Raw genomic sequence first — 22,375 nt, forward strand, 5'->3', positions numbered from 1 at the left:
GAATACACATCAGGCTAGAATGTAGAAGGTCACACAAAAGATGCTAAGACTCACCATCTGTGCACTTTGATAAAGCCAGGAGGTATTAGAAAGTCAAGCAAAAGGCATAGATCCTGTGTGATGACCTGTGGGTGTTGCAAAATGTGCCCATGTGTTTGCCTTCCAGGGGAAGACGTTGTATCGGAAATGAGAAAGGCTTAAGTTCAAAAGGGGAAGAATCTTAAGATCAGTTCAGTGTTAGAAGGAGTAAGGTGCCAGTGTTTCAGGGGATGCAATCTAGCATCTTTTTGTCTTTAAAATCGGCAATAAATATAGATAAACCCAACCCTGACATGGCCAGTCTGGATTGTGTTCTACCAGCTATTTGTAAAATCATCTTTTCATTTCACTACTTCAAGATTTTTTTACCGCGTTTCAAACTTTTTGTTGTACAGCAGGTATAACAAATAATATTTGTGAGACAGGTTTAATCTACCTGCTCAGAAAGAGGCAAATGCTAACCCTCAGCACTGTTAGAAACCAAAAACAAAGCTCAAAGAAATTCACCTTTGTCCAGACACTCTAACCAAAGGCAATGTTACCCTGGGTGTGTAAATAAGGAAATCTTTGTAAGCACGCCATTATCAGCTGAAAAGGTCACATCACTGTTAGGATGATAGCCTGTAAAGAGTGGCAAAAAATCAGATATTGCAGGTTTAATAAGTGCCACAGGCAGGGAAGACTTTAGTAATGTGTAAATGACTTGGTTAAAAAAAGAAGTCGCTGCAGCACATGCTGATTACTGGCACACATGAATATCATGGGTTTCATTTCACTGAGTTTAGACTGAGTTGGACATACTTGACATACATTCATATCTTTATGGGGATGTTTCTCTTTGGTTTCATCTATGTTAAGAAGTGTAGAATTAACATTTGCATAATTCATGTTTAGTCAAGTGCGTCACAATATTTTCCCCATGATTCCCTAGTAAATGTATGTATGCATCATAATATAGTGATTCAGTCATACTTAATAGAACAATATGATCAACAGCAGACATTGTATTGTTATTCATACCAAACGAATGCCACTGTGTCTGAATTATTATTTCAGTTTAATAACGTATTGATACAATACACTCTCTAACTTGCTTTACCTCACTTTCATGTAGTTTGCCCCGGCCTGGTCTCGTGGCAGTTCACGGAAGAGTCACAAAATTATGAATCTACATTTTTGTGTTCATAAACACAAAGTATGACATTTTTTGTATGTGTGTTAGTGAATGCAGACGTGTAAGAAATTAATTTCTATAGGAAATATATTGAGTGTCTGAATTGCACATTTATTTTTGCATAGAAAGAAGGGAGGTATCACCATGGCAACCAGAAAGATAAAGATTTGAAAGACAAGGCTGCCATTGTGTTATAACCCAATCAATGATATTTGTCCTCGTGTTACCCAGTAATTTTAAATGCCTGATCTTATCGACCGATTTATCGATCCATCCATCTTTTTGCTTGCCGACTTCTTAAACAAGAACTTGTAACAGATAAACCCAACTAAGTAAATGGCTTGTATTTGTATAGCGCTTTTCTAGTCCCTAAGGACCCCAAAGCGCTTTACACATCCAGTCATCCACCCATTCACACACACATTCACACGCTAGTGATGGCAAGCTACATTGTAGCCACAGCCACCCTGGGGCCCACTGACAGAGGTGAGGTGACACATTTTATTAACATGAGCCAAACCTGGAGCTCTGATGCGAAAATCAAGATGATATAGGGCTCAAACATCCCTCTGACCTCCATATGAGGAACAATAAATATTTTTGGGAAATTCACATTGAGAAACACACACATACACACACACACAACAATGAAAATTTGTGTCTAACACCACCAATCATTCGATTAAATGTTATTACTACAGGATGAACGGCCACAAGACCAGATTGTTTCTTCCCTGTTAGTTATCCTTTAACCTCCAATAATTGTGGAGTAGTACTATTGTTAGAAAAACGAACAGGGGAATGTGTTAGTTAAGAGGACCTGCTTGTCTTAATAACAAATACGTGAATATAAAAAAATATGGTATCCATAATTCTACAAGATCTTAACAGAAAGCAAAGCCATAGCAATATTTTAAATTTCTTTTACATCCTGACTCCATACTTTAAACATTTTTTACACTTAATTGTCAAACTTGGCAGTTATTTGGACTAAATGATAACAGTTAAATTGTCTGCATGGTGAAAACTGTTTAAATTCAGCGAAAAGTTCCCACTGAGTAAAAGCTGTTTCATAAAAATCAAATTTTAAAGCCAGACCACATTCTGCCAGAAAGTTGATGGCAAACAAACAGAACTGATGTATTTCTCTCTAAAATGTGTTTAGGCTGTGGATGAGAAAGACTTGAACAGGGCGGGCATCTGACTCGCCACAGTTATAGGTCATCCTCCCAACAGACATGCCTCAGGAGAGGCCTGGGTTGTTCAGACATCATAGACAAAGTTGTCTGGTGTCAGCTTCACTCTAAAGCCAAGAGCATCCATTCACGTGGAGAACACCTTCAGATGATGAAAGCAGATGCCCAGTGGGAGTGATTCTAGACAACAGGACAAAATGGAGGCAACTGCGGGGTGGCACATAAAACCAGCTGACAGTTATGGATGTTTTAAGCCCTGGTGGGCTGGCACTGATCTATATATACATTTTTTTTTCAAATTCTTTGACCTTTTGTCTCACCACTACCAATAAAAGTAAGTTACCCTGGGGTGAAGGGCAGGAGAGGGCATCTATGGATCTCAAAAAGCCCCCCTGGAATGAATCAGAGGAAGCCACAACCCACAACCTTTTTTTTATACCCTCTGCATCCAAGCACATGCTCTGGTAAAACTGGTGTCCTTCTCTGGAGCACACAATCTTTTCTTTCTTTAGTTTGCTGCTAACCAAATGCTTTTAAAAAATGTCCCCCTCTTCCTTCTAAGCCTTTATTCTGAAAACAAGTGTATAATGTATTTAAATTATTAACACTGACCTACACTGACAAATAGTGCATGGAGAGGTATTTGCACTGAGACAACTTACAACCCTATGTGATGCTATATGCTTCTTATTATATGGTAAGTCTATATAGTATGTTTTTAGGTCTGAAAACAGGCTGCAAAAAACTGTAAACTGTGAAGGTTGAGAGGTTAGAGGAACACAATTAGACTTGCTGGTAGATTTTGTCTTAGGTTTGTTAAAAGATTTGGATTTATCATGGTGACACAGGCAGCAGGGCATTATGTGGATAAGCTTTGAAGAAGGCACTCCTGTGCTGAAACGTCAGCTTATGGAATAAAGTCTGTGTGGCATAACGGTCAAAGTATTCCCGCCTCTTTGCAAGTATTTTTCAAATACTTTTATTGTGTCACTGTGTGCTTATAATAAACTTAAGGATTATATGTAACTCTACTGTATGAAGTGTATGCACCTTGTGCAACAGTTCAAGGATCAGCCATGATTTATGTTAAAAAATGCTTTCAAATTGAGACTTTTGTGACATCTGTACTCTATAACTCAACATGCCTCTGTTTCAGTCGATGATCAGTAAGCAGGTGGATCAAAGGGCTGCAGCATATTTTCTAACAGGAACAAAGAAACAGCTTAAGCTTCTTGCAATCAGATTCTGGTGAAATACAGAATTCAAAACAAAGTTCTAGTTATGAATTATTGAGCTCTACAAAGTGAAGTTTGTGAGTACATTTGTGGCTTGCTGAATTCGTATACCTACAGATTGGCAAACCAGTTTTAAAGCGTCGAGATTCAGTTCCAGTGAAAAAAGAAAGAAAAAAGAAAATAATTCCATTTCCTCTTTTCCATTTTTTAATAATTTCTGTCTGGTTTTTTTTTTTTTCATGCTTTTAATGCAGAAAAAAACAACGACTCACATCTTTGTACATTTTGGAGTGCATTAGCTACACAATAGACTGCATGATGGCTACATCCGTGAAAGAAAGTAGAGAAGAAAAAGACCAGTTCACAGCAAAAACCTTGAACATATATTTCGGCAGTGAAAAATTTTCAAGGATCAGTCATAGTTCTAATTAAAAAATGCTGTTAAACTCAAGCTTTGTCACTTTGATACTCAGCATTCTGCTGCTGGTTCAGCTGTGGTGCTTTAGTCTGTCTGCACATAGTTCATAATGCTGAAGCCCTTCATCCAGTAAGGACAAAGCACAGAAGCAAATTGTCCAATGTCAGCCTTTCTCTGTTGGCTGTGAGAAGAATTTACAATTCAGTGCAAGGTTTTAGTTATTACTACTACTTTCTTTATCTATAAATCTCTCCTTGGGCTGGTTCCATCTTATTTATGTGTTTATATGTGTAAAAACCACAACCAATACAGCCTTCGTTCTTACAATATCATACAGTTGATTGTCCCAAAAATCAGAACAGAATTGGGGAAAAAGGCTTTTAAATACGCTGCCCCTGCTTCCTGGAATAATCTGCAGATGGAACTGAAATTATCAGAATTGATTACCTTGGGAGAGTTTAAGTCTGTCTTAAAGGAACGAGAGAATAACTCTTCTACTCAGTGTGATTGTTTTTAATGTACTCTTATCTTGATCTGTTATTGTATATCTTTCACATGTTTGTACGGGATATTGTATTTGTTTTAAATGTTGTATACTTATGTGGTACGTGTATTTTGACTTTTGTTGCCATGATGCCGAGTCTCTCTTGGAAATGAGATTTTTTTTTTTTTTTTTTATCTCAATGAGCTTTTTTACCTGGATAAATAAAGGACTAATAAAAAAATAGTTATTCAGCCAGTGACTACCTTTCTAACTTGTTGCCCTATAGTATTTGTTGAATAAGGCGAGAGCTTGAGTTGTAATAGCAGAAGGCCATCTTTGCTGGTTTTACCCAGAAACACTCTATTTACCTTTTACTATGAGATTAGCCTTTCTGACAGTCCTGACCCTTAAAACTGATTTCATTTTGTAACCTGGTATTAAATAAACAAAAACAAAACAAAACAAGATATTGATTTCTTTCACTCTCATTTCTCTTTTCATGTTTTTGAATGTGAAACTCTTTGCAATGGTAATGCAGAATAAATAGGCTTCTACAGAGCTTTTTTCTCTAGTAAGTTTGATCATGTTTTTGATAGAAGGGGCCAAAGCCAAAATGTATAGTTATTGTTTGGATTTGAGGGAATGTGTCCTACCATGAATTTGTGGGCAAAATCACCATCTATCAGGACATACAATATAGGATATATATTTATATAGGGATGCCGCCCGTTGATCTGTTTATATGTACTGCAGTCTTTATTGCATTAGGACTCCATCGCCTCTTCTTTGTCTATTCAAAGAAAGTGGAAAAAAACCTGAAATAACATTTCTGCTTCTATGTGTGTCATTCTGTCTGTGTCTTTGCAAGCTGCATTGATGGCAGTTCAATGGCTCAGTGTTTTCTAATGGTTATTGCAAACCACAAAACCTTATGCTCCACTGTTTGGCTGCTGGCTGCATAACACACATTTCATGCTATAGCAGTTGTTCTGCTTTCCTTAGATTATTGCATCATATGACACACAAAAGATTGTTTTATATTCTTATTATACTAACTCTTCAGTTAAACAGAACACTTTCTTCCCTGGGTGAGATTTCACGTATGTTCTGATGCAACCCTTTTTTAATGCAGGTGACATAATTTGTGAGTTTGACATATGGTTTCTCAGAAAATGGATAGTTGGATCTTTTTCTGCTCTTTCCACTGTATTTTTATCGGTGAACCAATGGTAGCAACTTACTCAGTCTGCAAAAGCTGATTTTACACTACCAGTGTAGATGGAGCATTTCTTATATAACTATAGGTGTTAAACAGACATTACAGTGTAGACAATGGTCATCTGATAGTTAAAGCCATACAGTAGGCCAGCTTTGGGAAGTAATGACAAATTGTAGCAGTTTCTTTTGTGTCATTCTTAACTTCATCTTTCATCTGTCTTTCATCTTGCAGCCCTCGTCTGCTGCACAAAAACGCTTCCGTATCTGCTGCTCCAAATAACCTTGTTTGAGGCTCAAAAGCACTGCAGGGAGCACCACTTTGACCTAGGCACATTTAGAACAGTGACTAAAACAACTGGACAACAGATTGTCCACCAGCTTCCCTCACACTGTTGGATTTGTCTGTAAAGACACAAAAAGATCTTACCTATATCTGCAATTGTTCTATACAACTTGAATGAGGATCAGAAATTATGTGATAATCTTCTTGGAAAAGAGTTTTGTTGCCATGGGAATTCTGGCATTGTTTGCAATGTAATGATAAGATTGAATTTATATGTCATGACAATCTGATCTTAGAGAAAAAGAAAAAGACATGGGAGGAGACACTGGAAGACTGCATTATTCCTGACACATATCTCAGTTCGAGCAACATCTGCTTCAGTCATCTCTCCATCCTCCCAAACATAGGCTTTGAAGGTGACAACTTCAAGAAAGCAAGAAAGCAGCCCTCAGTTCTCAGACATGATAGATGTGGAAAAGGTCTTTCGGCTTGCAAGGTCTACTTTGGCTGGATGTGGGTGAATAGGAAGCCTCTGTAAAAGAAACTTCACCCATTGTGATGTCAAAGATAGATGAACTTTTGCGACTCAGTATATGCTTGAAAATGACTATTTTGTGTGTTTTTGATAGATTAGAAACCAAAGTACATGTATTAGATGCCATGGATGCATGTTTTATTACATTTAGCACTAAATTTAATTTATGTTTAAAAAAAAAAGCAATTACTGTCTTTATAATTGTGAGACATGTAAAAGAAGGATTTAAGAATTTCATCTGTAAACATGCAGAACAGTAACTCTTTAATGTTCTTTTCTTAACTTTTAGGATTTATTTTTGGTCTTTTTTTGTCTTAAATACATAAGACGATGCAGACTGGAAATATGGAAGAGCGTTAGGGTAATGAAATGCAAGAAATGGTCTGGGCCTGACTCCAACGCTGGCCCCTGCAGATAAGCTAAGCATCCTGGATTTCATTTCTGCATTACCAGAAATTGCATTTCCTAGACTGGCCACATGAAGGTGATTCCAGAAGTGAGGCAACCCCAACGGACAATTTTACAATTGCCCAAGTTTTTCATCATTAAAAACATGTCTACAATTACATTTCTTGATATTGAATTTTTAACAGAAAGTTTAACAACTTAACAGTCATAATTTATCTGTAGACTTAATTACCACATTTTAAATCACCATCAATTAAAAAAAAGTAATTAGTATTTACATTATTCATCATATAATCATATGCCATATTGAGCTACTTATTAACCAGTTATTAACTAGAAAATCTTCTTTGTTTTTGTGTTGCTTCCTAGCAACTAAAATTAACTGTTACTACTTTATTTATCAAATTAAAATGCACTTTCTATGGCTTCATTAAAGTCCTGCCGATGACAGTAATCAAGGAGCTGTTTCTTTTTAAAGAGAAGCCCCACTTTTCAAGGTTTCTCATAAGTCTTAGTTTGCAGTTCTGTTTAATAATGGTCTAAAATTCCACGATATCATCATTGATGATATCTGCTGCTCATAGGACTGTCAGTAGGGTTTAGCTTATGTAAAGAAGTGCAAACATTACATGCTGGTCTGTGACAGGAGACAGGAGGACAATGCTTGTCTTATAAAGTGCAGGATCATTGCATGAACAAGATAAAAAAGGAAATCCATCCAGAGGAACATTGGCCAGGTGACAGATAATTGATATCTTGACAACAGAGAGTCTGACTTTTTAATGGGGACAGAATTTCACCATTTGTGGGGAAAAGGGAACCCATGTTTATAATTACCTGGAACAAATACAGCATAAAAAAAAAATATATTTTTTTGTCATTGCTTAATTCTGTTTTCTCAACACCAACAAAAATCCAGGAAAAATAAGAAGAATACAACACAAAAATCTGTCAGACAGAATGGGATGGCAACATTATTTTTAGAGCATCATAACTCTGAATATAGAGTGTTCACCTCAAATACACACAATTTCCTTGCCACACTGGAATGTATTCTTAGCTGAAGGCATGACTTCGTGCATGCTATTAGACCAATGCAATTGTCCCAGCTAGTTATGGTAAAAATGAGTTGCGCTGTCAAGGCAATTACTAATGGACCAATGTATTACTTCTCTAATTAGCTTAGACACAGTACATGTCAGGCAAATTTAGACTGAATGCATGACAAAAAACATGCTGACAGATGCATGCCAGTAAATTAGGAATAGATATTTTTTCATTGTAAGGTTGGGCAGTACTGCACATCCTGGTGGGTTGGTACAACAGTTTGGCATAAACTGAAATATTGGAAAGCTACCATGAGTTCGTTTTAGTGAAATATTTCCACAACTAATTGATAAAGTGTCATGAATATGTCTACAGATGAATAGACCGAAAGAAGTCATGTAAATAAATAAATAAATAAATAAATTTTATTTATTTATTTATTCATGTACTGAATTACATATAGTTATATACCTAAGCAGAGCTTTTGATAATCATAAAATCATTAAATTTGTAAAGAATGTGATCAAACAATACTATGGCTTGTTAATAATGGTATTATGATATTATGTTACTAAGATACCTGTTGAAGCCAACCAACATAATTCCACAGCTCCAATTACAAAAGAAACAAAAATTGGGGTTCTGTGTAAAATGTAAATTCAAATAGAATGCAATGATTGTAAATCTTATCACCCAAATTATTTTCACAAGACATAGTTTACAGTCATGTGACTCACTCACAGTTCTGGCAGGCAAAACATTACTGTGTCATGATGGTCAATAGTGGACAGACAGTAGTACTGCAGGACAGAGGGGTGTATTTTTTTCACCTGTCTCAATCCAAGACTACTTCGATCATCTATCCATGGAGGAAAAAACAAAGAGATGCAGAGAAACTACCAGTTTTGACAACTTGTAATCGATAATCTGCCCCGTCTGCTTTATTTAAATCCCTCCAACTGGCAATGTCTTTTGCAGAGCCAAGTTTGGTGACATATACATGTATCTTTTAGAGAATAACTCATCTTACACTGCTGCCAGGATGAATGCTTCCAGCAGCATAGATTTTTGCTGGATGGGTAAATAATGCTGCTGTGTGAGAGAAAGAACAGGGTGAAGAAAAAGAAATTATTCACTGTAAAAACATTTACAGTTTACAGGTAGTATTAATTTGCCGCATCAATGTTGTGTCATAACAGTAAAGGCCACAATATTTTTCAATGTCAGGTAAATCATACCTACAGTTTAAATGAGCCACTGACAGCCTGGGCTGCTGTGGAGAAGCAGGAATTGGTGTGATCTGGTCTGTAAGGCAGGGTTATGAGAGGTGTGCTCACATGTTGATGCTATACTAAACACCCTTTTTGGCAGCTATAAATAAACTTTGATTAGTGCATCCGATAGCACAGCAACTATCCACTGCTAGGCTGGATGGCAAAGGACGCAGTATTGTTTTTGGGCGTGTCCCAGTAGCCACAAAGATGACCACAAATTATCCCCAAAAAGTTGACACAGGGACATCAAAAGGTTAGAAGAGTAAGTGGTAGTAAAAAGAAACAACTGGAGCAACATTTTGGGAATAATTAGATCAGCAACAAGACTGTATAAAAAAGCATCAGAGGCAGTTTCTCAGAAATAAAAATACGTAGAGATTCATCAGTCTACAAAAAGACAATTTGTGGAACATATCCGGTATGTAATCCAGTATTCCACATAATCCAAATCCAGTATTCTTCCTCACTGTATAATTTTATTGCTCATTTAAAATGGATGGAGACAAAAAGAAAAACCTGTTCTGTTGTCAGATGAATTACATAGAAGACTAATGAGAAGAAGCAGCAATCAGTTCAAAGTCTGCATTTTTGGTGGTATTAGTGCCTATGGAATTTGGAGCTTGTACATCTGGAAAGGCAACATCAATGTTGAAATGGATATGCAGGTTTTAGAGCAACAGATGATCCCATCTACATGTCTTTTACAGGGAATTTATTACATATTTCAGCCAGACAATGGTAAACCACATACTGAAGCTATTAAATAGCATTGCTCCATAGTAAAATATTTAAGTGCTGAAGTGGCCTGCCTGCAGTCCAGACCGTTTGCCAACTGAAAACAAGATTAAATGAAAAATATGACAAAGAAGACTCAGGACTGTTGTGAAGCTATAGTCCTATATCGGACAGAAAGGGACAGCAGTCCTCTACCAAAGGTCCATCAAATGGTCTCCTGTTCCCAGATGTTTAAAGACTACTAAACAAATTGGGGATGCTACACAGTATGCATACATGTTGCTGCCATCAAATTTAAAATTATCTCTTTTTTTCCCCTAGAAATGACACATTTTCTTTTTTTCAACCATCTGATATATTTTCTATCATCTATTGTGAATTCATTATGAGTTTATGAAATTTGCAAATCTCAGATTTTGCATTTTGCATGTCTGAACTTTTCTTTGGAACCGGGGTAGTACCTCAAGATTGCATAGCTTTATCCTAGTGTTCTATCTGCCCTGAGTCCAGCATGGGGTGAAGCAAGAGTGCTGAACAGAAAATATCTTTTTTTAAAGGTCTTATCCCTACCTCTTTGCAAGGCATGGTGAAGTAGTCAGAGTGCTGGATAATGACAGACAAAATTGCTGGATGGGATATGTTTTTAGCCCCAGCATTGGCCACAATCATCGTGCACTCTGTTACACTTCCTCAAACACTTCTTATGATATACCCTCCCCTGGACAACAGCAATGGCAAAAACTGGAGGCTTGATTCCTGCAGCAAGACATGAATTTTCAGCCGATCATTATGCAGGTTGGTGGTTGGATAATGTGTATGCTGTAGTTGTGCCTGGCAGTGTCTTCTACACTGATTTAAGTACCCTAGTCAGTATTAAAACACACATATAGCTACATCATGAAAGTGGCCTCACCATCCAGGGCTATTTAACAGAAATAACAGTGACCCCTTCTGCTATACTATTTTCTACAAATGACACCTCTAAAGATTAATGTTCTATACATGTGAATGTCTGCCACATATCTTTAAGTTTGGAACAAGCTATCATGCAGTGAGAACACGTCTGTAACGGTCCACATGATATGAGTGTAAAGCTTAAGGCAGTTTAATGCTTCATGTAACTCATGTTACTACGTAGCTGACCTTGAGTCAGTTATTCATCAGAATCTCATCTCCCTCCATTATTGTGCATAATGAAAGCAATGTACAAAATGCTGTGCATGTTCTCTTCATGAACACCCCCAGTGACAATTTTCTGGCACCCTTGGATGAAAAGTGATGACAGCCGTCCTCAGAGAGAGAGACAATCTGCCTTACTGAGTTATACAATGCGATCTAAGGCAGGATTCACTTGTGAACCAGCATGTAGCGTAGCGGTACCCTACATAACTGCACCCCTCACCTTTTCTGTCATTTTACAGGACGGGCTTACCTGGAAGGCCCTGTTTAACAGTTAAAGCCTCACACAATCCCATTTGAAGTCTACTCTGTGGATTCAGCCAGTTTTTAAATTCAAATCACTCACACCACAGTGTCAGGACACGGGGAGGGTGGGAGGGGAAGGTGGACTTAATATAAAACCCAAATCCCATTAGAGATGGACCGCAGGAAAATGAGGGGTTGGCACTATGTCGCCGTACCTCACGATGTGACGAGAGAACTCTTTGATGGAGGTCAGAGATGATGTCCCATACTGCACACTTCTTACTTTTTTTGTTTTCACATTTCTACCCATCAAACTGGAAATAGCCAGAAGTGAAATGTATCATTACAGGATCTGTGTCCGCAGAGGAGCAAGGCTAGAAGGAGTAGGTGACTTATCTGCCACAGACACAGGTCTTTGGGGTAATAAGGCATGCATGAGAAGCTGTTTCCCTCCTCTGAATGGGGTATCCATGTCGCTTGGTCCCTGTGTAGCCTGCAGACTCTCTGAAGTGGTCGACTTAGCATGGCCTTCTTGTATAATTAGTCTCCTGAACCATGTAGGATGTGTTTCTCAATGGCTTACCCCCTCTACTTTCATTTTTACCTGTTCTTCTCTCACTCTTTCTCTCCCTGTGACTCTTCCTTTTTCTTATTCTGTCAAGGCCACACACACACACACACACACACACACACACACACACACACACACACACACACACACACACACACACACACTAGTCATTTTCAAAGCATGACTACCTAGATCCTTAGTGCTAGTCTTGATTCCTTTGTTGTTATTGACCTTTGAACAGTAATGAAATTCAAGTAAAGCAGACACCTCAATGCTGAATAGCTCTAATCTCAACCATTTTAAAGCTGTGTTTTTTTTGTCCTTCCTCTGGATGTTGCTGTTCTTCCATGCAGACGATTCCTAGCGTTTCAAGGCAGAAGGATCCAATAATATTCATATCATTCATATTTTATTGTTCTGTAATGATCTCTCCAATATTCCTAAGAAGAGAAACACTGCAGTCACATGGATTCTAATAGGTTTATAGAATAGTGCAATAAGCAGTTACTATATCTGCCAAAGTTGCCATTGGTTAGATGATAGACAGTGTATGAAGTCACCTTTAACACCAAATCATAGCCCCTGAATTCATCTCCTCATGTATTTCTGAACAAAATCAAGAAAACAGGCAAGCCTTGGCCTGGCTACACCAGGAGCCTTGTAAAAACTGGCTAAAACTGCAAAGTTTTACTCTTGAGGAAATCAGTTTACCAACTGACTAAGAGATTGAAACCCATAGATGTATGATGCTTGCATGGTCAAATGATGGGGGAAAAAAACCCTTTAAAAATGCAAATTAAAGTCACCAGTTTGGGCTCTCATCAGATTTCACACCAAAATACTGAAGTATGTGCTTGTGGACAAAAGTATATATCTATTATGTCAGTATGTTTTAATATTTATCTTAAACTAGCAAATGCTATTTTAGTCAAGGTAATTATATTTTGACTATATAGTTTCTATGAGTTACTGCTCACCTTAGATTTGTCATTTTTAATTGAATATTGGGAATACTTTAAGTATAGATGCTCATATTTTATTAGTCTAATTCAACCTGGCAGACACTCATCCATGTCCATCTATAGTGCACGATATAACTGTTACCTAATATAAGAAGATTTACCGATCCAGTGATGTGTTTTCTTAACAACTACTGCAGCTGTGTGAGGCCTATCCCAGCAGACGTTTGGCAAGAGGTGGGGTAGACCTTGGCAACCCAAAGCCTTATTGCTGTGAGGTGACTGTGCCACCCTTATTTACTGATCCGTAACCCCTAAATAAATCCTTCCAAGCTGCAGCTCTACAGAAGGGTAAGAAAGGTTAGTTAGAATTCCCTACAATTGGGCAATTAAAGGAATGCAATGTTTTACAACTTCTGGTTGACCTGCAATAACATCCAGTTTATTTCACTTCTAACAATCACCTGAGAGCTACAGCGAGAAATACAATTTACAGAAAAAAAGCAAGCATGTAACACTGAGGTCATTTGGTTCAAATACTCGGATTGGCAGGGGTAAACCACTGTGTAGGAAGACAATGAGCCACTTTGACCTCTAACAAAATACTGCCAATCATGGTGCCTTTGAGCAAGACCCCTGAACCACCATCTTTGCCAGTGCAGCAAGAGCAACAATAGAAGACATATTTTGACTTTGCTCTGCTCATACATGTGGGTGTACATTGTTTTTCTACGTATAAAAATAATCTATGCACTAAATCAAGCTTCCCTGGATTCATAAACCTTAACAATAATCAAGTCTCTTACAAAGTGTAGCTTAGTGTGCTATAACACTGATTAGCCTTCGCAGATTAGCTAAAGAGTAGCACTCCCTGGGTCACATTTCCTCCATGCTTCAGTACAAATAAGATTGTTCCTAAGTTGAGAGAAAATGAAGAAATAAATGACTGAGACATGGGAGGGAAAGAGGGCAGCCTGGCTTTGCTTGCCTGCCTCGTTAAAGGAAAGAATAATTACTGGAGCATTGCATAGTAATGCATCAAATGATCATGTCAGTTTTGACCATGCATGGGTAATGATTAACAAGCTAGTAGAGTCATCTTGCAGTCTGAAATAGGTGCATGGAAAAAAGGGATTTCATTGGTTTTTTTTATATTTTTTAAATTAAAGAAAGAAGAACACGGACAGATTCTGTCTTCTGTCGAGGAAATGAGGCTTTAAGGGTCACTGCTGAGCTTTAATATTCAGACATGCACACAGATACTGTAGTTCCTGGACAACTGACCCTGTGATATACAGTATCATACATTAGCTCATATGAATGCTGACAGCACTGATAGATAATCTAATGTAATGCAGATAATATAGATTGTGGACCTGTTCTTTTTGGAATGTAGAAGCATCCTACGATGGGGCGATCGTGACTCAAGGCAGTTCGTCTTGTAATCGGAAGGTTGCTGGTTCGAGCCCCGGCTCAGACAGTCTACGTCGTGTCCTTGGGCAAGACACTTCACCCATTGCCTACTGGTGGTGGTGGTCAGAGGGCCAGGTGGTGCCAGTGTCTGGCAGCTGTGGCTACAATGTAGCTTGCCATCACCAGTGTGTGAATGTAGTGTAAAGGGCTTTGGGGTCATTAGGGACTAAATAAAGTGCTATACAAATACAGGCCATTTACCTTTTTTTTTTCTTTACGATAGATATGGAGAATGTAATGTTCACAGTAAACCCAAATATTTTGAATGCCCTTCATTTCATACGTCTTTGGTTTATCTCAAGGTTGGTCAGCTCAGACTACACTGAAGCCTGGAGTGACTTAACATATCTTTAAACTCACAGCTATGTAAATTACAATGTTTAGCAGGGACATAGCAAGAGAACATCGGGTGGTGCCAGTTTTTTTTTTTTTTTGGTCAAAGTAATTTGACTAAAATTATTACACATTTTAGTCAAACTACTAAAACTAAATTTATATCAGGTGCCAAAGTTATCACTTACAGTTCCCGTATTTCATCATACGGGTCCACATTACCAATGCATGCTATTTTTTCCAAGTACGGTCTCTTGGCGTCCGGGCGCAACCGGTCTCGATACAGGCCTTTGACTTTTTAGCTGATTTTAAGCATGGTTCTGGCAGTCGTCCTTCCAACACAGTGTGTTTGTTTTGATTTGTGGCCTTCTCAAATGGTGCTGCGCTCCCACAATGCATTGCGGTGTTACGTCAACTCCAAAGCCCTAGGGTGGGGTTTTTTTTGGTTTTGTTTTTGCTCACAGGCGGAGAGTGCTTTCGAGCTAAAACGCTGTTTTTACCGTTTCTTCCCGCAGTAAATATAAACAACAACACAATTTAAAAACTGGTATAAAGTCCACACTTTTTCCATCAATTGTTCCGTCTGTCCTGCTCACATCTCCAATGGTTGTACACGTTGTCATTAATGTGGCTTCACTCCACATCAGCCACGCTGCTTTGCTAGCTAAAACACCGGTGTCAGCACATAAGAACGCTGTCATAGCCTGTCAACGACGTTGATTAGCTGCATATATACGAATGTGAATCACATCATTGGCTGGACTATGGGCTAAGGTGGCATCGTTCTAATCCCATACGTGAGTCGCTAGTCACTTACTGACCAACACTGCAAAACACAATTGTTCAAGTTTTAATTTTAATTGCAATTCAGGTTAGATTTTTTTTTGTGCGCAATGCAGATTTTCTGTGCGCAGAGACCGTGCCAGCAGTGCGCAATTGTGCACGCGCGCAGCTTAGAGGGAACATTGCTCCAGAGTAAGACACATCATTTGTCTAGCAGATATCTAGTGTCTGCAACTTCCATCTACAGCTGTCAACACAGCAATCAAAGTAGCCACAGCCCTATCTTTCAGCTTTTAAAAAACCCAAATGTAATGTGTCTTTTTTAAAGTTGCCCACCAACATGCACTTTTCTACCAGAGTGAAAACTTTTTATTATACTGCAGAGGTTTTTTTTTTAATGATGTGTTCATTATCCTGGAAATAGAAAACACATGAGGTGTCCTTTGCACTAAAGAGTGTACATTTTGTAATACACTATTTTATGTTTAGTCCTATATATTTATGGAACAAACTTTAGTTGCAGTTCACAGCTGAACAAAATTAAGAAGAGCATCCACTGAAACTCAAATCCATAATTAAAAAATCACCTGAAAATATAGCTTAGCTTACAAACAGTGGCCACCGTCTGACGTGCAGAAACATGCCACCGAAGATAAGAACAAGATGGCTGCTGTAAGCCAATAATAAAGATGAGTTATGAAGAATGTCTTTGTAAATACCTGATGGATATCAGAGTACGATACATATATAATGCTGAGACAAATATGTCCAGAACCAAACAACAGAACTGTATATCTGACATTTATGTTGTTCTTTTCAACTAATCAATCTTGACTCACTATAATCACAATCATAACTCCAGTGCAGCCCAGAAGACAATCCATTCAGTCATAGAACATATTGCATTTATAGCAAGAGTTCCCGCAAGTGGTAAATGTTCCCTCAGCTGGACTTATATAATGTATTTAAAGCACGGAATCCTATCTCACTTCTTTAATTAATTCCATAAATCATTATTAATAACCTTTAAAGCCCCCCATCTGCATGGTTATAATCACCATAGTCAATCTTTGGTGTCAGGTTTGATTGCCAATCCATGTCCTTCTCTAATTGACCTTGTCCAGTGAGGGAAGAGCAGACAATATTGCTTTTTCCCACTGGTGCTCCACTCATTTCTGCTCCAAATGAAGACTGCTCCCAGTTTGTTCAGCAGATTGATTTCCATCACTTTATCCTTCAAATAGCTGACACAACGGTTACTTCAATTTAAAGTTATTGAATGCGGAAATTCCACAGCCGCATCCAACATAAACTGATGTCAAATAATCTTATCTAATTTTACACGGAAAATGTGTTTTGAATGAATATTGTTTGATTGATATATCTCATTCAGCTGCATGTGTTAAAGGTTCATGGTATATATGAAATTATGGCCAAAAAGGGAATTGCACCGAGAAAGCAGGTATATGCAACATCCCTTCAGTATATTGTCAAAGGACTTGAAAATCTTAGAAAAATCCCATTTTCATCAAGCTTTTTAATTTTTTTTAATTATTATGGTGACTTTCTTATCTGTGGCTAACAGGTCATATGCTCCTTGTCCACTGGTTTTCCTTTTTAAAAACAGTCATGTGATGATATCTTTTCTTGTTATCATATCATTGATGTCAAAAGTTTTTTTCTTTTTTATGTACTATACAGTATGCAGAAAGCCTGCAGAATGTATGTAGACTGCACAAGCCTACTGATTTCAATAGATTCTTTACTCTTATACTCATGGTGGTAAAAACAAAATAGGCTGCTGTGCACATTTTATAAATTCAAGTGTCATTTGAGGAATAGTTTTTATTCAGCTTAAAATCATTTTTAGTTAGACATTAGTGAATGAGATCCTAGTGTTCTAGGACACATCATGTGGTTACACGGTGGATTGTGGCATGCTGCTTTTTTGGCATTTCTGTGCCAAAGATCTCACATGAATGTCCACAGTGAGTCCTTAGTACCTATGGGGCTAGATGTACTGATGGCAATAGTCAGATGTTTCACTCCCACATGGTCACATTTGGACACATGTAAAGAATCCCTTGGCAATAAACACACTGGGTTAACAGTAGGCACTTGCAAGGGTTAGTGTTGTGAAAGTGCATCATTTTTTTTTAAACCTAAACCAACAAGTGAAAAGGACTGTCAGGACAAACAGGAAATGAATATGGTTTCCTTCTGACAGAAACAGTGTTTCACATTCTGGGAAGAGAATGCATTGGAAGTAAGGGGCCAGAAGGTATGTAACATAGCAGATGGAGTCATGATATAATTCAGTCTTCTAATATGTCAAGCACTTTGTCAGCGCTTTATGAAGCTGTTTTGTTAACACTGTCCCTTGGGCTTTTCCTAACAGGTGAAGGTTTGGCCCCAAGAGACGAGTCATCAACCTGGAACTGAAGGCTTAGAGAAAACTGTTGGAAACTGTGTTGCTACAGTAGAGGTGCCAATTTATGGATCTCTTTAGGTGAAAACTGAAGCAACATCTCAGTGCTTAATCTGACTGGGATATGTTTGCCCTCAATTTGTATTGTGCTTCAAGGTCAATCTACCTGGTTGCAGTAGTCTATTCAGTCACTTTTTAAACAGTTACAGCTCTCTTTTTTCTGAGTTAAGCTATCCAATTTTGAGACATGTTTACTTTCTGAACTGTTATGAGATTGATTTTGTGTCTGTCAAATAAAAAAAAGATTGCTTTAATTTCTGCAGGATCCTTGAAATAGAAAGGTTTTAATAGTTATTGAAACCGTTGCCTATTTAGCTCAGCCCCCCCTGAACTTTTCAGGATACCACCACTCACTGTGTGCAATGTTTCTTCAAGTGGTAGCAATGCACAAACCCAATTCAACTATCAAATAGTGCTGGAAGTACAATGAGGGAAAAGCTGACACTACCACATCTACTCTTGTTTTGATATACTGTGCAATGACACAGAAGTTAAAAAATGTGGCCTTTGTAATTTTTGTTCTTGTCAAAGATTATGCTGAAGAAAACAGGTTTTCAAAAGTGACCCAATAACACATATACACATGCAGACACATACTCTCATTGGTAGCATGATTTATTTTAAGACTCAGAGAGTCTAAGAATGCCATTTAGTAAAGATGGCAGTAGGTAATAAATCCTCATCAAGTCTGGTACATCCTGTTAGCTTCTTCCCTCCTAGTGACAGCTTTTTAATAAGCTGTGTGCGGTCCTGTATGTGTACTTGACATTTACTAGCTGACGTTACCCCTCCCTGTCCGTCAGTGCACATTATGCATATTCTACTAGAACCTGCGCAAAGCATTACAATGTACTATAACCATGTCATTCATACTGTTCAAGGTCTAAGGGAATGGGACTAGCCTGTTTGTTGCCATAATTGATTTCTTTTTATCCCTGCAAATGAGTTTCTTATTTCTTAGGAAGTTATTTATATGGAAATGGTGTGATGTTGTGACTACATTAGTGGAGTTATTCTCACCTCTCTCTAAAGTCACTACCTCCTGGGGAAACTCCCTTTGTTGCCATTTGCTGTTTTGCTGATTCTGTCAGCAAAAATTAATTGGTGTCCATTTTAACTTCCCTCGAGCCTTAATTTCTATGAGCAGAGAGATACCCGTGCCCAATTACATGGTGTAAATAACATTTGCTCTATAATTGCTTCAATAAAGATTTATCACCTTCTCTTCATTGTCCTTATGTTAAGGCATTGCACAGCTAGCCAGGGGAGACTGAGTCATGGCAAAGTTTTGAGAGAGTGGTAAAGACAGGCTGCATGAATGAATATAGCCTAAATGGTTCTCTATGTATCTAAACAGTATCTACGCATGTTTATCTAAGGTATTATGGGTTGCCAGGAATTGAACAGTGTGTGCCCTTCCTAGTGTCAGTTGAGGAAATCTTTTTAACAAGACCAGGAAGGACAATCACAAGGACAGACTTTTGTGAACTTCATTTATGGAGCATATACAGTGGAACCCCGACTTAATTAATTAATACTTAATTAATTCGTTCCCGAGGGTCTTTCGTAAGTCGAAAATCTTCGTAAGTCGAAGCACCCATCGCGCGTTTTGACTGAGGCGATGCTGAACGATAGGCTATAGGCTAATCGCTAACTAGAACAACAATACGTCGTTCAAGTGGAACAATGAAGCGCAAGTACGGAAGCCAAGGGGTTGTCACATGATTCGGAAGGCATTGTGAGCATTGTAGGCTCAGCCAATCAGAGCCAGCGGATTTCGTTACTCGGGCATTTTGCCATAACACGGGCAAAAATATTGCCGTTCAGTGCCTTCGTAACTTGAATTTTTCGTGAAACGGGGTATTCGTAAGTCGGGGTTCCACTGTATAATTAAGTAAAATTCCCTTTAATGCAGATATATTGTGAAACTAGAAGCAGACTACTGTATGACAATATTCCTGGTTGACTCTTTGCTGTTTTGTCAAACTCAGCTTCAGTTTTCCAGCTTACTTTGGGTTTCCAATAGCCTTACATGTTAGAGTAGCATATGTTTTGTTCAATAACAGTATGAAATACAACTAACATCCATTATTAATCTGAATAAAAGCTTCACTGAGTTTTTGTTTTAAGAGTAACCTGGCCAACAGGGCAGAGACTGACACAATGTATGAGTGAGTGAACGCAACATTAGAATGATATGCAATAACATATCAAGAACAAGTGCAACTTCAATAATGTGTCCTTCATTTCAGATGAAAGCAGTTTTAGCCTGGTGGGCTTAGAGAAATAATGCATGAGGAGTGCGAGCTGTAGGTAGGTAGTCCAGTGGTGAGAGAAGTGCCCTAGTATCCTAAAGCTCCTCTTCTCCGATAGGTTATTATTTTTGAGTGCAATTCATAATAAAACTCAATGCAATGCAGAAGAACTTAACTACTACCCACACTATTACCTCATAGCAAGAGGGTCTTGGGTTCAATCCTGGGAACTGCCCTTCATTGTGGGGTTTTCATGTTCTCCCTGAGCTTGCAAGAGTTTCCTCTTCTCACACACACACACACACACACACACACACACACACACACACACACACACACACACACACACACACATTTATACTATAGGAGTAGTGTCCACTACAGGGTATGGATGCGCTCTGTGCTAGGAATCAGAAAGGCTGCTGATATTTCTGTTTCAATTTTTCACCAGCTGAAGACAAAAATAAATACTGATTGTGATTTGGACGTTTTTGATCTGTCTGGCCAAAATATATGTTTGCTGGAGGTGATACATGTGACAGAGCTGCATCAGTGGATGTTGAGGAAAGCAAGTTTTTTCATTTAAACTTCTGGATGATGTTTTGGTATCTCTGACTGATTCGGATAAAAAAATAAAGAGAACACTTTGTACCTATATTTAGCTGTAGGTATGAATGTGTGCATGAATGGTTGTTTGTGTTTCTGTGTGTCAGCCTTTCTTTGGACTGGTAACATTTTCCAGAGTGAATCCTGTTTCTTTCTTTTTGACAGCTGGTACAACTCCAGCCCACCCTACGAGTCTGAACTGGATAAGTGGAAGAAGGATGGATGGAATAATGTGCATATAGATCTTGTTAACATAGCCTTAGTTGCAAATAGCCACCACTAACTAAGCTTTCACATGGTGAATATTATTAAATCATGTAATAAAAAGAAAAGCATTTATATACATTTGTTTTTGGTGAAAGTTGGCCAGATAAACCTCCCCAAAGCAAATAAAGAGCTGAACCTATCCTACTAAGCTAAACTCTGATTGTGGTTAGCATCAAGTACTTGCTGTATCAACTTTAAATGGTGCTATTAGAAGGTTAAACAAAACAGGGTCTCAGTTTTTAATCTGGCATATGTGAAGACATCATTTGCCAGGTTTTCTAACATTAACAAATTACTTTGGGGTGTACTGTTCATACTGCACTTTCTTTTAGCATTTTTGGGTTTAATTTCACAGGCTCATGACAACCGTCACGTCTAATTACACATCCTAAGCTTGCTCAGTCCTTTGCTGTTAATGATCAGTTAAGAACATGAAATCTTTTAGTATTGCTCAAATTAATCCACAAGAAGTGCATGGTGTGTGAGTGCTTTGTGAGTGGGATTTACCTGGAGGAGCATTTATATTATGACCACAACACCAGTCGAGTCAAGAGTACATTCAGGTCAGAGGAATCCACCGCTCACTGACACCACATTGCATTGTTTCTGAATAATACAATATATAATAATACAGTTTTAAATTTTCATCAGCAGAGGTTACATGTTTATTGCACATAAATGTCAGGAGATGAAACTGGAGAATGAGGTCATCACCTTTAATACAAAATACATGGAAGTGATATAAATCTATGCCTGGATATTTGCAAGCAGGAACATGTTTTTTTTAAGAATACAATCTTTTTTCTTTTCAATGTTTCATGCAGTAGCTGAAATCCAGCCAATGTATTGTTACGCTGTACTCTCACTTAAACAGCCAAGATTGTAAATCAAAGATTAGCAACAATTTTAGAAAACCTTTCCAGGGTGATATATCATTTAAGCAGTTCACAGTTGTATTAATGATGTTTAGAGATATGATGATTAGCGAGGGAGAACTCTGGCTCGCAAAAAGTTCCTCTGCTCATCGGGGACCTCAGATCTATTAGTTTACCAGCATTACTAAAAGCTGTCGCTTGCCTATTCATCCATTTCCATGTAGATCCAAATAAACATGGCATTGCTCGGTCTGCCAGGTGGATCTGGGGCTTGCCACATCCTGTCCTTTGTTC

This window comes from Mchenga conophoros, linkage group LG1 (assembly GCF_057382185.1).
Source record: "Mchenga conophoros isolate Kocher_MC1m ecotype Shallow Benthic linkage group LG1, M_conophoros_male_GT1.1, whole genome shotgun sequence".
Classification (NCBI taxonomy): domain Eukaryota; kingdom Metazoa; phylum Chordata; class Actinopteri; order Cichliformes; family Cichlidae; genus Mchenga; species Mchenga conophoros.